Consider the following 14447-nt stretch of genomic DNA (forward strand, 5'->3'; position numbering starts at 1 on the left):
CCAACAAACTCAAACATTTTTAAGAGGAGAGTTGTGGATTCATCTTTATGTTCCCTATGTCAGTTAGAGGAAGAGGCAAGTATTCATAATACATGAGAATGTCATACCACTAAAGATGTATACATTGGCAGACCTACCTTATGTCTAAGGGGGCCCATTGCCCCAAAAAGTTTTTAAAAAATTCAAAATATACCTTATATTTTACTTATAATTCATAAGGGTAATGCTACAGTCACGGCTGTAGCTTCCCGTTTTATCTTACCGCTTGAGCTGGCATGCCATGTGTTATGCCACGTGTGTGTTCTTTTTTTCTTTTTTTCTTTTTTCTGGTCTTAGAAGAAAGTGTCCCGCCCAACGTCCCCTCCTTATTTTTTCTTCAGACGTGAACAAGCGGTAAGAAATCTCCAAACCCCCTATAAGCCTACCTCCATTTCCTATAGCTCTTCCGTCAGACGTCCATCGGCATCCAGTCCATGCAGCAAGAAATCCATTTCCAGCGCCGACTTCCAGCTCACCCTGCATCCATTCCAATTCATCAAAAGATTCACCAAAGCAATGTTCAACATGAGTCACATTGATTTTTGCACAGTTCCTGATAATTTGGTTTTGGAACAATAATATTATCTAACAATCAATTTCTTTTACGTGTAAAAAGTGGCGATTTATTCATGATTAAGTACTAAAGAAAACTCTGACAAGAACCAAAAAAAAAAAAAAGGATGGAAAATGTTCTAAACATCGATTTACAAACCAATACACAAACTTAGGTCATACATTTCTCAGAAAAACAGCCATTATATGGAGGTCCCCAACAGAAAATTGGCTCATCAAGGGAATCAGTCCATGCTCGAGCCCTGAGGATGTCGTTAGCATTATCTATCAATGCAGCAGCAACCACTGTATATTCACTGGGGCAAGAAAATACGAAGACAAAGAATGTCTGCTTTCTTGAAGATGAGGAATTTCCATGGTGATCCAACTAAAAACACCTACAACAAATTTAGAAAAAAAATAGTAACACCACACCAGTCAAGAGATCTTTGATAATGGTAATATACAGATTTGTCTTGCATCTTGTAATAGAGAGAATGGCTAAGCCGAAAGCAACAAGAAAGGCTAAGAAAACCAAGATAGATAATTATTTACACCTAGTACTAAACAATTTTGAAACAATTAAACGTTAAAATGGAATCTGTTTTCCACAAAAGTTTTATAAATGGAATCTAAGCTTTTATTTATGACAACCTGATAAAATTAAGATTAAAACCTCCCCATCTATTACTCTTAGTAATGATGATACATAGTCTTATTTAAATCTTACACGATAGTGTCAATCTCTAGCCTGTTGCATCCTGGCACCCCACTTCACACTATTTAGGCACACCTTCCATTTTCACTGACATAAAAGCAGCTGAATCAATCATTATTTAAGTGTCCCATGAGTTATTAAGACCAAGAGATATGCAAGCATTTTGGAAGAAGGAAAACTGAGACATTTAGTCAAACAGTTTGTGCTCATACTAAGACATTTAATAACAACGATCAATGAGAAAGACTGAGCTCAACATCTCAATACCCATCAAAAAAGCAGGAATTTTTACGCAAAATACCTTTACAAAATCCCAAAAATACAAAGCTAAATTAATAAAAATAAATTAATTACAAAATCCCGGAGCAAATGCAAAGGATGGAAGAAGGCGTAGATGAGCTGTGCATCTAATAATGCCCACAACAAACAGTTGTGTCCATTACAGACATCATTCATTAAATGCTATAAAAGCTAGCCTTTTCACCTAAATAATAGTAGAATCGATAAAATCAAGAATAAATAAAAGTAATATTTCTCAAAATAGTAGTTCTTATTTTCACAAGTATTCTTCCACTTATCCGAAAAGCAAACAAACAAACAATGCAAGCATGCATAGATCATATATAAGAGGATCACATGCATGATGCAAGAGAGGTACAAACAAAAGTACATTTTTCTTTCCCATGGATTATTCAGAATTGCAGAAAAATACCTTTATAAGTTGAGGTTCACCCATGGCAGGGGAAAATGCTACGAAGTGGAGAAATTTGTTAGGAGAGAAGAAATGCTTCAGTTGGCATAAAATTAAAAAGGCAGGAGAAAAGAGATGCTACGAAGTGGAGAGATTAGCCGACTGCTTCAAAAATGGAATGGAAAAATGTTACCCGATTCGAAGCTCAGGAGAGAAGAAGAAAAGCCGACTGATTCAAAAACATTTTATGAGCCAAAAAGGAAGATTCGGGAGGCTGACGTTCGCCCAGGGTAGTCAAAAATGCTACGAAGTGGAGAGGAGTTAGGTTTTGTTTCGGGAGAGAAGAACAAAGTGAAAGGAACCAATGATTCAAATTTTTTTTTAATATTAAACTAATGCCACGGGGGCATGCCACATCAAGCGGGACGAGGGAGCGGTGGGCGTAGCATTTTCCAATTCATAAATATAGCAAATGTCCACCCCCCCTTCCAAAAGAAATTATACTCTCCATATGTGTGATGCCCCCATCGCCCACGTACGGATAAGTGGAAATCGAGGCATCGGGATGATGACAACACAGCTCACGCATCCCATCGCCAAGTGCCAAGTGTGTGTACATGCAATACATATACATAAAAATAACGTAGCGGTAATAAAAAGTCTTCAACTAAGTACAAAAATTTTGTTTAAAATACAAACTCGCTTAAAAAAAGCATATTAAAAATATTACAAATAACCAGTAAAAAAAATAATACCAATAAAAAATAGGAAAATAAACCACAATCCACGAGTGATCCCTGATCACTCCTTCGACAAAGCCGCCTCCTCAGGCTCAGCCTTCTCATCCTCTGCATAAAAATCTACGGTACCAAAGACCATACCGCCAGTAAGTAACAATCCAAACAAACCTCAACATAAAAATACATTCATGCAACAACAATATGCATGAACATGATGCCATATGCATATGTCTCAAAAATCATCATTTCTCGAAAATAATCATTTTTCTAACTCACACCAAAATCCCAATTTGACCCAAAACATTTCCTCACCATTATCCCAGATAATGGCCCAAAAATTCAATATCGTCATTTTTCCAAAAAATGACCCATTAACGAAACCATCAGAGCACTGTAGGCGAGAATCACAGGCGGGATTCTACCACCATCCCTACGCGTGCACCATAGGTAGGAATCAAAGGCGGGACTCTACCATCATCCCTGCTTACCACCATCCCTATAAGTCTGTCTGTAGGAGGGAATCGCAAGCGGGACTCTACCACCATCACTGCTCACAACCATCCCTACGACGCGTGCACCATAGGTGGGAATCACAGGCGAGACTCTACCACCGTCCCTGCTTACCACCATCCCTATAGTACCTCTAACTCAAACCAGTCAATCCAATCATTCAAATATACCCAAAAATCATTTCTTGCTTGAAAACCCAGTTTTCCAGTTCGAACACATGAACATGCATGTAATTACACGAAAACCTAGTTTTCCTTTTTCAACACTTATACATGCATGCACTATGCAATGCAAATGACAAGACATAAATATATCCAACAATTATCAACATCAACCAACATACAAATAACTCCGTCCTCCAATCCATCTGATCCTCGACTCCTCGGACTCAGTCCGGCATAACCAACCAATCACAACTTATTGTTAAAGTAAAAATATATTTAAATCTAAAAGGAAGTTTGGAAAATACTAATAGTGCTATAATATAATTTTTGGAGAATCAATGGACTGCAAAAGGCAGAGGAAAAGCAACTTAACAGTGTAAAAACACTGTGGCCATGGGTTGTAAAATACTCACTTTTGAATGGGGACGAACCAAGACTTGAGATTGATAGAGAATGACTTAAAGGTGTTTATAAAGCTAGTTGAAGTGAGGGTTGGCTGTGGGTGGTGGCGAAAATAACGGTGGAAGTGAAAATAGGCCAAAACGGAGTTGAGCTCGTGGGGTTGCTCTGGCAACAGATCGGAGCTGGAAATGAGTGGATTAGGTCGGCAAGAGGTCGGTGAAGAAATGGTGGCTAGAGGTGGAATGCTGACAGTGCTGGAGTACTTGAACGCCGCGGCTTGAAGGGGCGAGTGCAGCTTAACGGTGGCACCGGAGGGGCTGGAAATTGGAGGGTAGGTGCGCCAACTAGTGGGGAGTCAGGTGGGAGGGCTGGTGCACGCCACGGTGGCACGGGCTGGGGGGAAGGAAAGGGAAAGAAGGAAAAGAAGGAAGGAAAAAGAAAAATGAGAAAAGAAAGAGAGAAGAAAAGAAAAAGGAATGAAAAGAAAGTGAGATTCAGTTCTCACATTTTAGGGTCAAGAAACTGATCTAACGAAAAATATTTTCAAAAATAACAAGTCAAATAAAATAATTCAAACGCAGTGACTTTATAAAATAAAATAAAATAATAAAATGAAAAAATAAACTACTTTAAAATAAAAAGCACAATAAAATAAATAAAAGCCAAATAAAAACACTACAACTCAATATTAATAAAATAAAATAATTTAAAGCCCAACAATAATAAAATAATTTAAGCTAAAGAATGATTTAAATGCAAAACAATAATTAATAACAATAAATCATATTAAAATAATTTGCACAACTTAAAATCATAAAATAACACAATAAATAACACATTAAATTTAAAACAAGAAAACTATTATTTATAATAATTTAAATAATCATTCAATAACAATACACGTAAAAACAAAAAATCACATCTGGTCACGTATCCCAATGCCTCGATTTCCACGTGTTCGTATGTGAGAGTTGGGGGCGTCACAATATGTTTTTTAAAATTTTCTAAAATCTCCATATATTTAGAAATATCTTTCTCCAATTTTTTTTCCTCTAGTCCTAGAATTTTTTATAATTTCTATAAATTATTTATTTTCAAGGCTATGGTCTCACCAAAATTAAATTAAAACTAAGTTTAGGAAAAATAATAAACTTATTAGTATGGATTTCCAAGTTTGTTTGGTTATACAATATTAGACTTCTTAATAAGGAATCTAAAGTGAAAATATACGAAAAATCATTTAAGGCCGATAATTTACATGAAAAACAGTTGAGAGATTTTATCATCTACACTTCATTGAGTAAAAAAACCATTTATTTAAAGTCTCAATTATAACATTATATACTTAATGTGATAGAAATATCTAGATTTTGCATGAATCCTAATAAACTAGCTTATAAACTAGAATTAAATATGAAATTTTAAAAGATCACTTGATAGTTTATATGAAGAAAATAAATTTTAAATATTTCATTATAAAAATAATAATGGATTAATATTATTCCATGAAAATTATCACCAGAAATTTGAAACATATATTAACTTGTATTTTTTGAAATTTTATTTCTATGTATATATAGCAAATTATTGAAATCTAATTTTATATATAATTATATTTTATGATTTTTTAGTTTCCTTTTATTTTATATAAACGTGTCAAACAATAGAAAAGTTGGCCCCTGCAGAATTCACAAGTTCGCTCGAGCGGAGGCTTTTGGCCGCTCGAGCGAATTCAGGCAGATTCAAACGCTCGACTGCCGCTCGACAGGGAGCTCAAGCCAGTTGCTGGAAACCAAAGATCGCTCGGGCGGAGACATTGGCCGCTCGAGCGAAATCAGGCAGAGTCGAACGCTCGATGTGCACTTGATAGGACGCTCGAGCGAAATCAGGCAGAGTCGAACGCTCGACGCGCGCTCGACACCCCGCTCGAGCGAACATCGTATTTTGACAGAATTGGGGTCTTCCGCCGTGAGACCATATAAAAGCAATTTTTCACTCTAGAGCCGAGGGTTTTTGACTGGAGAACACTTCTTGGGAGAGAAAAACATAGCTAGAGGGATTCAAATCATCTATTTTTGGAGAGGGAATTCCAATTATTGCACATACGTTGGAATCATACACGAGCACGGACGAGAGAAAAGCGTTGAATCATTCTCTTGAGTTTTTGACGACGAATTGAGGCTACAAGGAGGATTTTTCAGTGTTTATTTTCTTCCCATCTTCTCAGAACAATTATGGTGAATTCGTTTATGTTGAATTTCATTTCTAGCATGAACTAAATTTTCTTCATTCTAGGAAAACGATGTAACCTATTTCCGAACTATGCTTGATTGTCTATGCTAATTTAATGCAATTCTCTCTTTGTTTATCTGATTTATTCTGAATTTATTGCTTCTAATTAACTGGCCATTGATTAGATGATAAGTAATCTTGTGATTTGCTATTGAAAGAGGGAATCATAGGTTAGATCTTGGATATTTCAGCATAGGTAAGTATAGAGATCGAAAGACTTGTATGAACCTATGTAGTAATTAAATCATTGGTCTTATTGCGTTCTTGATTATTGAATTTGCATATTCTTGTGTGAATTGATAACCAAGATTCAATTCCAATTGACTATCGAAAGAGGCTTTTGGATGAATTAGAGATTTGCTAATAGACAAAAGAGATTTAAATTAAATTAGCTGGATGAGAAAAGCATAGTGAAGAAGTAGGTGAAATCGATTTCCTAGAAGTTTTCTTCCCATTAATTTGATCTTCAAACGTCAATGTTATTTCCTTTGCACATTATTCTTTGAGTTGATCTAGTTTAGATTGCAACTACAAAAATCTTAGTGATTCCTCTAGATAAAATCAAGTTTAGTATAATTTTGGTATTTGGCAAACGTAAGGTACTAATCCCTGAGGACGATACTCTTCTTATTACTTTACTAGAAAACTACGATACTGTGCACTTGCAGTTTTGCACCGGTCAAGTTTTTGGCGCCGTTGCCGGGGATTAGTTTATTCTTATTCTTTTTGTCAATATCGATACAAAGTAATCTTGGTTTTAATTTAGAATTTTGTTTTAATTTGTTCTACAAGTGTGTTTTTGACATTGGATGCGCCGTGCTAGATCTCGTGATATTATTCCTATTGATCCAGAGATTGAAAGAACTCTTAGATCACTAAGAAGAAATAAGATACTAGCCATGGCTAAAGAAGATCGTGAGGTACTACCACGCACCTTGAAGGACTATGTACGGCCAGTTGTGAATGGAAATTACTCAAACATAATGCGCCAGCCAATTAATGCCAACAACTTTGAGCTCAAACCAGCTTTGATTAGCATGGTGCAGCAGGCTCAATTCAGCGGATCGCCACTAGATGATCCCAATATTCATTTGGCTATGTTCTTGGAGATTTGTGACACTGTGAAGATCAATGGTGTTACTGAAGACACCATTAGACTGAGATTGTTTCCTTTCTCTTTAAGGGACAAGGCTAGAGGTTGGCTACAATCTCTACAACTGGGAAGTATCGTTAGTTGGCAGGACATGGCTGAGAGGTTTCTTACTAAATTCTTTCCTCCCGCAAAAACAGCCCAACTCAGGAGTGAGATTGGCCAGTTCAAGCAAAATGATTTTGAGTCACTCTATGAAGCGTGGGAGAGGTATAAAGACTTGGTTCGACGTTGCCCACAACATGGATTGCCAGATTGGTTGCAAGTTCAGATGTTCTATAATGGGTTAAATGGGCAAACTCGAACTATAGTTGATGCTGCTTTTGGTGGAACTTTGATGTCGAAGACAGCTGAAGGTGCTACTGCACTTTTCGAAGAAATGGCCTCAAACAACTATCAATGGCCAACTGAGAGGACTTTGGCTAAGAAGGTTGCTGGAATTCATGACTTGGAGCCTATAGCAGCCCTTTCAGCTCAAGTTGCTACTCTATCTCATCAGATTTCAGCCTTGACAACACAAAGGATACCACAAAGTACAGAATATGTAGCATCTACAAGTATGATAGTTTCAAGCAATGAGGCGAGTCAAGAACAAGTTCAATATGTCAACAATCGAAACTACAACTATCGTGGTAATCCTATGCCAAATTACTATCATCCAGGGCTTAGAAATCATGAGAATCTTTCATATGGAAATACAAAGAACGTGTTGCAACCTCAACCTCCTCCAGGATTTGATAGCCAACCAAGCGAGAAGAAGATGTCACTTGAGGATGCCATGGTTTCCTTTGTTCAGGAGACCAATGCAAGGTTTAAAAAGACTGATTCAAGGTTGGACAACATTGAGACTCATTGTAGCAATATGGGAGCCACTATGAACAATCTTAAAGTGCAAATTGGGCAACTAGCCACTACCATCAATGCCCAACAAAGAGGAGCTTTTCCTAGCAACACTGAAGTGAATCCAAACGAACAATGCAAGGCCATCACACTTAGGAGTGGAAAAGAAATTGAGAGGGCACCATTAAAGGAGAGCAAGTCCACTCCTACCGCTGCGAACAATGGCCAAAGCAAAAATCAAGTAGAAGAAGAGGAGATTGTCAATGATACACTAGAGGAGACCGACTTGCCTCCTACAATTTCATTTCCTGACAATCCTCCTATTCTTGCTCCTCCACTTCCTTATCCTCAGCGTTTTCAAAAGCAAAAACTAGATAAGCAATTTTCTAAGTTTTTGGATATTTTTAAGAAAATTCACATTAATATTCCTTTTGCAGATGCCTTGGAACAAATGCCAAATTATGTCAAATTCCTGAAGGACATCATTTCCAAGAAGAGAAGATTGGAAGAGTTTGAAACAGTGAAACTCTCTGAAGAATGCAGTGCCATTCTTCAAAAGAAATTGCCTCAAAAATTAAAAGATCTGGAGAGTTTCACTTTGCCTTGCACTATTGGAGATTCATTTTTTGATAGAGTCTTATGTGATCTCGGTGCTAGTATTAATCTTATGCCACTTTCTATTTGCAGGAAATTAGGACTTGGAGAGATGAAGCATACAACAATTTCCTTGCAACTAGCGGATCGATCCATCAAGTATCTACGTGGGATCATAGAAGATGTATTGGTAAAGGTGGATAAATTCATTTTCCCTGCTGATTTTGTGGTGTTAGATATGGAGGAAGATGAAGATGTCCCACTAATTCTTGGCCGACCATTCTTGGCCACGGGAAGAGCTTTGATTGATATTCAAAAGGGTGAATTGACATTGAGAGTAAACAAGGAAGAGGTTATGTTCAACATCTACCAAGCCATGAAATTTTCAGAAGATCCAAGTACTTGCTTTCGGGTAGATGTCATTAAGCAATGTGTAGAAGAGGCCTTTCAAGAAGATATGCCATCCGACCACCTAGAACGCTGTATCACCTCTTCATCTCATGCTTTTGATTTTAATAATTCTGCTGTTTGTGAATCTGACTTGCCTTTTGTTAGTGAAGAATTTCTCCACTATGTTTTTGCTTTGGGAGCATTGCAACAGGTTACATCACTTAGTAATGAAGTGGGGAAGTTAGAGCCGGTGGTACCAAAGAGTGAATATGAAAATGATAAAGAAAAGATGCAGAAAAATACTCCGGAGTTGAAGCAATTACCTGAGCATCTTCGCTATGCATTTTTGGGTGATAGTGATACCTTTCCAATGATTGTTGCTACATCACTCACACCCGAAGAAGAGGAAAAGTTGCTGCGTGTATTGAGGGAGCATAGAACAGCCTTGGGATGGACTATTTCTGACATAAAAGGAATAAGTCCCTCCATTTGTATGCACAAGATTTTAATGGAGGAGCTTTACAAGCCAACAATTGAGCACCAAAGAAGATTAAATCCAGCAATGAAGGAAGTAGTGAGAGCTGAAATTTTGAAACTCCTTAATGCTGGAATTATATATGCTATTTCAGATAGTTCATGGGTAAGCCCAGTGCAAATTGTACCAAAGAATGGTGGAATGACGGTGGTGAAAAATGACAATAATGAGTTCATTCCTACAAGAACGGTCACGGGATGGCGTGTATGCATGGATTACCGCAAGTTGAATAAAGCAACAAGGAAGGATCATTTTCCACTTCCATTCATTGATCAGATGTTGGATCGATTGGCTGGGTACTCCTACTATTGTTTTTTTTATGGTTATTCGGGGTATAATCAGATTGCTATAGCTCCTGAAGATCAAGAGAAGACTATATTCACATGCCCCTATGGGACGTTTGCTTTTAGGAGGATGCCCTTTGGATTGTGTAACGCCCCTGCGACATTTCAACGTTGCATGATGGCTATCTTTTCTGACATGGTGGAAGATATAATGGAAGTATTCATGGATGACTTTTCAGTTTTTGGTATATCTTTTGATCATTGTTTGCATAACTTAGCTCTTGTTTTGCAGAGATGTGAAGATAAAAATCTAATCCTAAACTGGGAGAAGTGTCATTTCATGGTTCAAGAAGGGATCGTGCTGGGCCATAGAGTGTCATCCAAAGGAATTGAGGTAGATCGAGCCAAAATTGCAACCATAGAGAAACTACCATCTCCAAAGAATGTGAAGGGAATCAGAAGTTTTCTGGGACATGCGGGATTTTATAGAAGATTTATCAAGGATTTTTCTAAACTCTCTAAACCTTTATGTAATCTTCTTGAGAAAAATTCTGCATTTGACTTTGATGTTGTTTGTTTGCAAGCATTTAATGCACTCAAGGAGAAGCTAATTTCAGCACCAATTGTGATTATGCCTGATTGGAGTCAACATTTTGAAGTTATGTGCGATGCAAGTGACTTTGCAGTTGGAGCAGTGTTGGGGCAAAGGCGAGACAAGCTGTTTAGAGCCATCTATTATGCAAGCCGGACATTGAATGAAGCTCAGTTAAATTATACAACAACTGAGAAGGAGATGCTTGCTGTGGTGTTTGCTTGTGACAAATTTCGGTCCTACCTCATTGGTACAAAGGTGATAGTGTTCACTAATCATGCAGCACTTCGCTATTTGTTTGGCAAAAAGGATGCTAAGCCTAGGCTAATTCGTTGGATCCTCCTTCTTCAAGAATTTGATTTGGAGATTCAAGACAAGAAGGGAAGTGAAAATTTAGTGGCTGACCATCTCTCTCGGTTAGAGCAAGAGGAAGAAAGACCAGATTCAGTGGACCAAGAGGCATTCCCTGATGAACAGTTGTTTGCATGTGAGATCAAGCTTCCGTGGTATGCTGATATTGTTAACTATCTAGCTTGTAAAGTTTTACCACCTGATCTTACTTATCATCAACGTAAAAAATTTTTGCATGATGTGAATTATTATCTGTGGGATGAGCCTTTGTTGTTCAAAAGATGCCCTGATCAAATCATTAGAAGATGTGTGCCGGAAGAAGAGATGCAAGACATCCTCCATCATTGCCATTCCTCATCATATGGAGGACACTTTGGAGCCACCCGTACAGCAGCTAAGGTACTTCAAAGTGGGTTCTTTTGGCCTTCCATTTTTCGTGATAGTTACACTTTGGTGAAAACTTGTGACCGGTGCCAACATATGGGAAATATTTCAAGGCGTCATGAGTTACCATTGAAAGGTATCTTAGAAGTTGAGTTGTTTGATGTTTGGGGAATAGATTTTATGGGGCATTTTCCTCATTCTTTTGGTTTTGCTTATATCTTATTAGCAGTTGACTATGTGTCAAAATGGGTGGAAGCAATTGCTACAACAATAAATGATGCAAAGGTAGTGCTCAAATTTCTGCAAAAGAACATATTCACAAGATTTGGCACTCCACGAGCTATTATTAGTGATGAAGGGACTCACTTTTGCAACAAGTTGTTTGAGAATCTTCTTTCTAAATATGGTGTGAAGCACAAGATAGCACTTGCTTACCATCCTCAAACTAATGGTCAAGCTGAAATTTCAAATAGAGAGATCAAGAACATCCTTGAGAAGACAGTCAAAATCAATAGAAAGGATTGGGCAAAGAAGTTTGATGATGCTTTGTGGGCATACCGTACAGCCTTTAAAACACCTATCAGGATGTCTCCATACCGATTAGTGTTTGGAAAGGCATGTCATCTTCCTGTAGAGTTGGAGAATAGAGCTTATTGGGCTGTAAAAAAGTTTAATTTTGATTTAAAGGCAGCAAGTGAAAAGCGACTTCTTCAATTGAATGAGATGGAAGAGTTCCGGGATGATGCATATGAAAATGCAAAGATCTATAAAGAAAAGACGAAGAAGTGGCATGACAAACAGATTCTTAGGCGAGAATTTGCTCCAGGGCAACAAGTTTTACTCTTCAATTCACGACTCAAACTCTTCCCAGGAAAGTTAAAATCAAGATGGACGGGTCCTTATATAATTCATGAGGTTTTCTCTTTTGGAGCAGTAGATTTGAAGGACAATACAGGGAATATTTTCAGAGTTAATGGTCAAAGATTGAAGCACTACTATGGAGAGTAAATGGAGAGGAACTATGCATTTATTCCTCTTGGAGATCCTAATTGATGATCATTGAAAAGTCTGGCTGTAGACTTTAAAACAAGCGCTTATGGGAGGCAACCCATAGATCTATCTTTCTTTCTTTCATTTATTTTATTATCTTTATTCATTTAAGTTTTAATAAATTGGTTTTTGATGCAGGATTATTTAGCAAGAATAAAGAGCTGAAAAATTCTAATCTACGGAAGATTCATGATACAACCAGGGAAGTTCCTTTTATTTCTTTAATCCTTTTTACTTTTGCATTACAATGAGGACATTGTTTAGTTTAAGTTTGGGGGTGTAAACTCCTATAATCATTTGATCCTCTTGTTTTCTAAGTCTTGGGTTGTTGATGGGTTGTTTGATTCTCTTACCAAGCATGCATTGGAGTAAGATTGAATTCTCTATGACTCTGAAATTTGTGATTGAAGATGGTTTTGAAAAAAATTTTCAAAAATTTCTTTTATGTCAAGTGAAGTTTTGTGGGTACTTTGGTTTAAATCTTTGACCTTGAACACAATTGAGCACATAGTCGTTTTTCTCTTATTCCATTTTGCTTATGAAGAGAAGAAGTTGAATTAATTGAAAGAGGGAGGTTCGATTTTGCTTTGCTCTAGAATCCGTTAATGGGTCCTTGAGGCGAAATCCTAGTTGAGACCAAATATTAGAGAAATGATCTAGGCATTTCTTTGGCATAACTAAAAAGCTTTCCCAGCCGTCCTAAATGTCATGCCATCATTACATGGTGTGTTTCCATAGTCAACCCCCTTGAGCCTTCATGAGCCTTTATTGATTCTTCGAACTACATAAACCATGCCCGCTCTAAGCCTGAAAAACAATGAATCTACCATTGATAGTTTGAGAAAATACTTTGGTGGAGAGTTACATTTAAAAGAGAAAATTGGTTTCATGATGAACCGTATTATGTTTGCTCTGTTTGATCAAAGAAAAAGAAGAAGAAGAAAGGAAGTGATTGAAAAAAAAAAAAACAAAAAAAGAAGTCGCCAAGCGGAATGTGAATTACCTCAAATTTTGTCAAGGGAATTTTTGGTATTGCATCAGTGATTACAGCAGTAATAATGCCACAAGTATGAGCATATTGCCAAGAAAGAGCTATGATTTGAATCATGTGGAAATCTCTTCTAGTGTTCTTTTCACTAAGTATTTTCCCAGTTTGTTTTGATTTTCCATATCCAGTTCTTTCTTAACCCTCACCCTGTGGCCTATCATTACAACCTTAATAAAGACCTTTTGATCTTTGATTTTGGTGTTGACTACATTAGTGGAGAGGATTTCTGAAAATTGGACTTATGGGGTTAAGTTTTAAGAGAATTCTTCTGATTTTGGTTGTTCTACTTTTATCTGAGTTTGTAGGTGGTTTGAGGTTAAATTGACTATATCACACACACACTCAAGGTCTTAGCTTTAGGTTGAAGTAAACGCCTAACTCTTGCTTGACAAATTGCAAAATTTTTGATTTATTTTCTTGGTATCTTTGATGTTAAAAGAGTAAGATACTAGAGATGAAATCTAAATTCATAAAAGCTTGGTGAGTGATGATACTTCTCTTTGGGGTCGAGTTGATATTGCCTAAACTATCATTTGTTTTTCTTTTTGTTTGAGGACAAACAAAGTTGTAAGTTTGGGGGTATTTGATGACTTGCAAAATTTCATATTACAGAATTCACAAGTTCACTCGAGCGGAGGCTTTTGGCCGCTCCAGCGAATTCAGGCAGATTCAAACGCTCGACTGCCGCTCGACAGGGAGCTCGAGCGAGTTGTTGGAAACCAAAGATCGCTCGAGCGGAGACATTGGCCGCTCGAGTGAAATCAGGCAGAGTCAAACGCTCGATAGGACGCTCGAGCGAAATCAGGCAGAGTCGAACGCTCGACGCGCGCTCGACACCCCGCTCGAGCGAACATCGTATTTTGACAGAATTAGGGTCTTCCGCCGTGAGACCATATAAAAGCAATTTTTCACTCTAGAGCCGAGGGTTTTTGACTGGAGAACACTTCTTGGGAGAGAAAAACATAGCTAGAGGGATTCAAATCATCTATTTTTGGAGAGGGAATTCCAATTATTGCATGTACGTTGGAATCATACACGAGCACGGACGAGAGAAAAGCGTTGAATCATTCCCTTGAGCTTTTGACGACGAGTTGAGGCTGCAAGGAGGATTTTTCAGTGTT

At 37.5% G+C, this 14447-nt stretch overlaps 1 non-coding gene across 1 annotated transcript; it reads right to left on the reverse strand.

Annotated features, from left to right (window-relative positions):
• Nucleotides 1-7400: 7400 nt before the first annotated feature.
• LOC122300046 lies at nucleotides 7401-7507 on the reverse strand. The gene has a single exon (XR_006239889.1). It is a non-coding gene; the product is annotated as a small nucleolar RNA R71 (small nucleolar RNA).
• Nucleotides 7508-14447: the final 6940 nt, after the last annotated feature.

The sequence above is a fragment of the Carya illinoinensis genome, chromosome 16, assembly GCF_018687715.1.
Source record: "Carya illinoinensis cultivar Pawnee chromosome 16, C.illinoinensisPawnee_v1, whole genome shotgun sequence".
Taxonomy (NCBI): domain Eukaryota; kingdom Viridiplantae; phylum Streptophyta; class Magnoliopsida; order Fagales; family Juglandaceae; genus Carya; species Carya illinoinensis.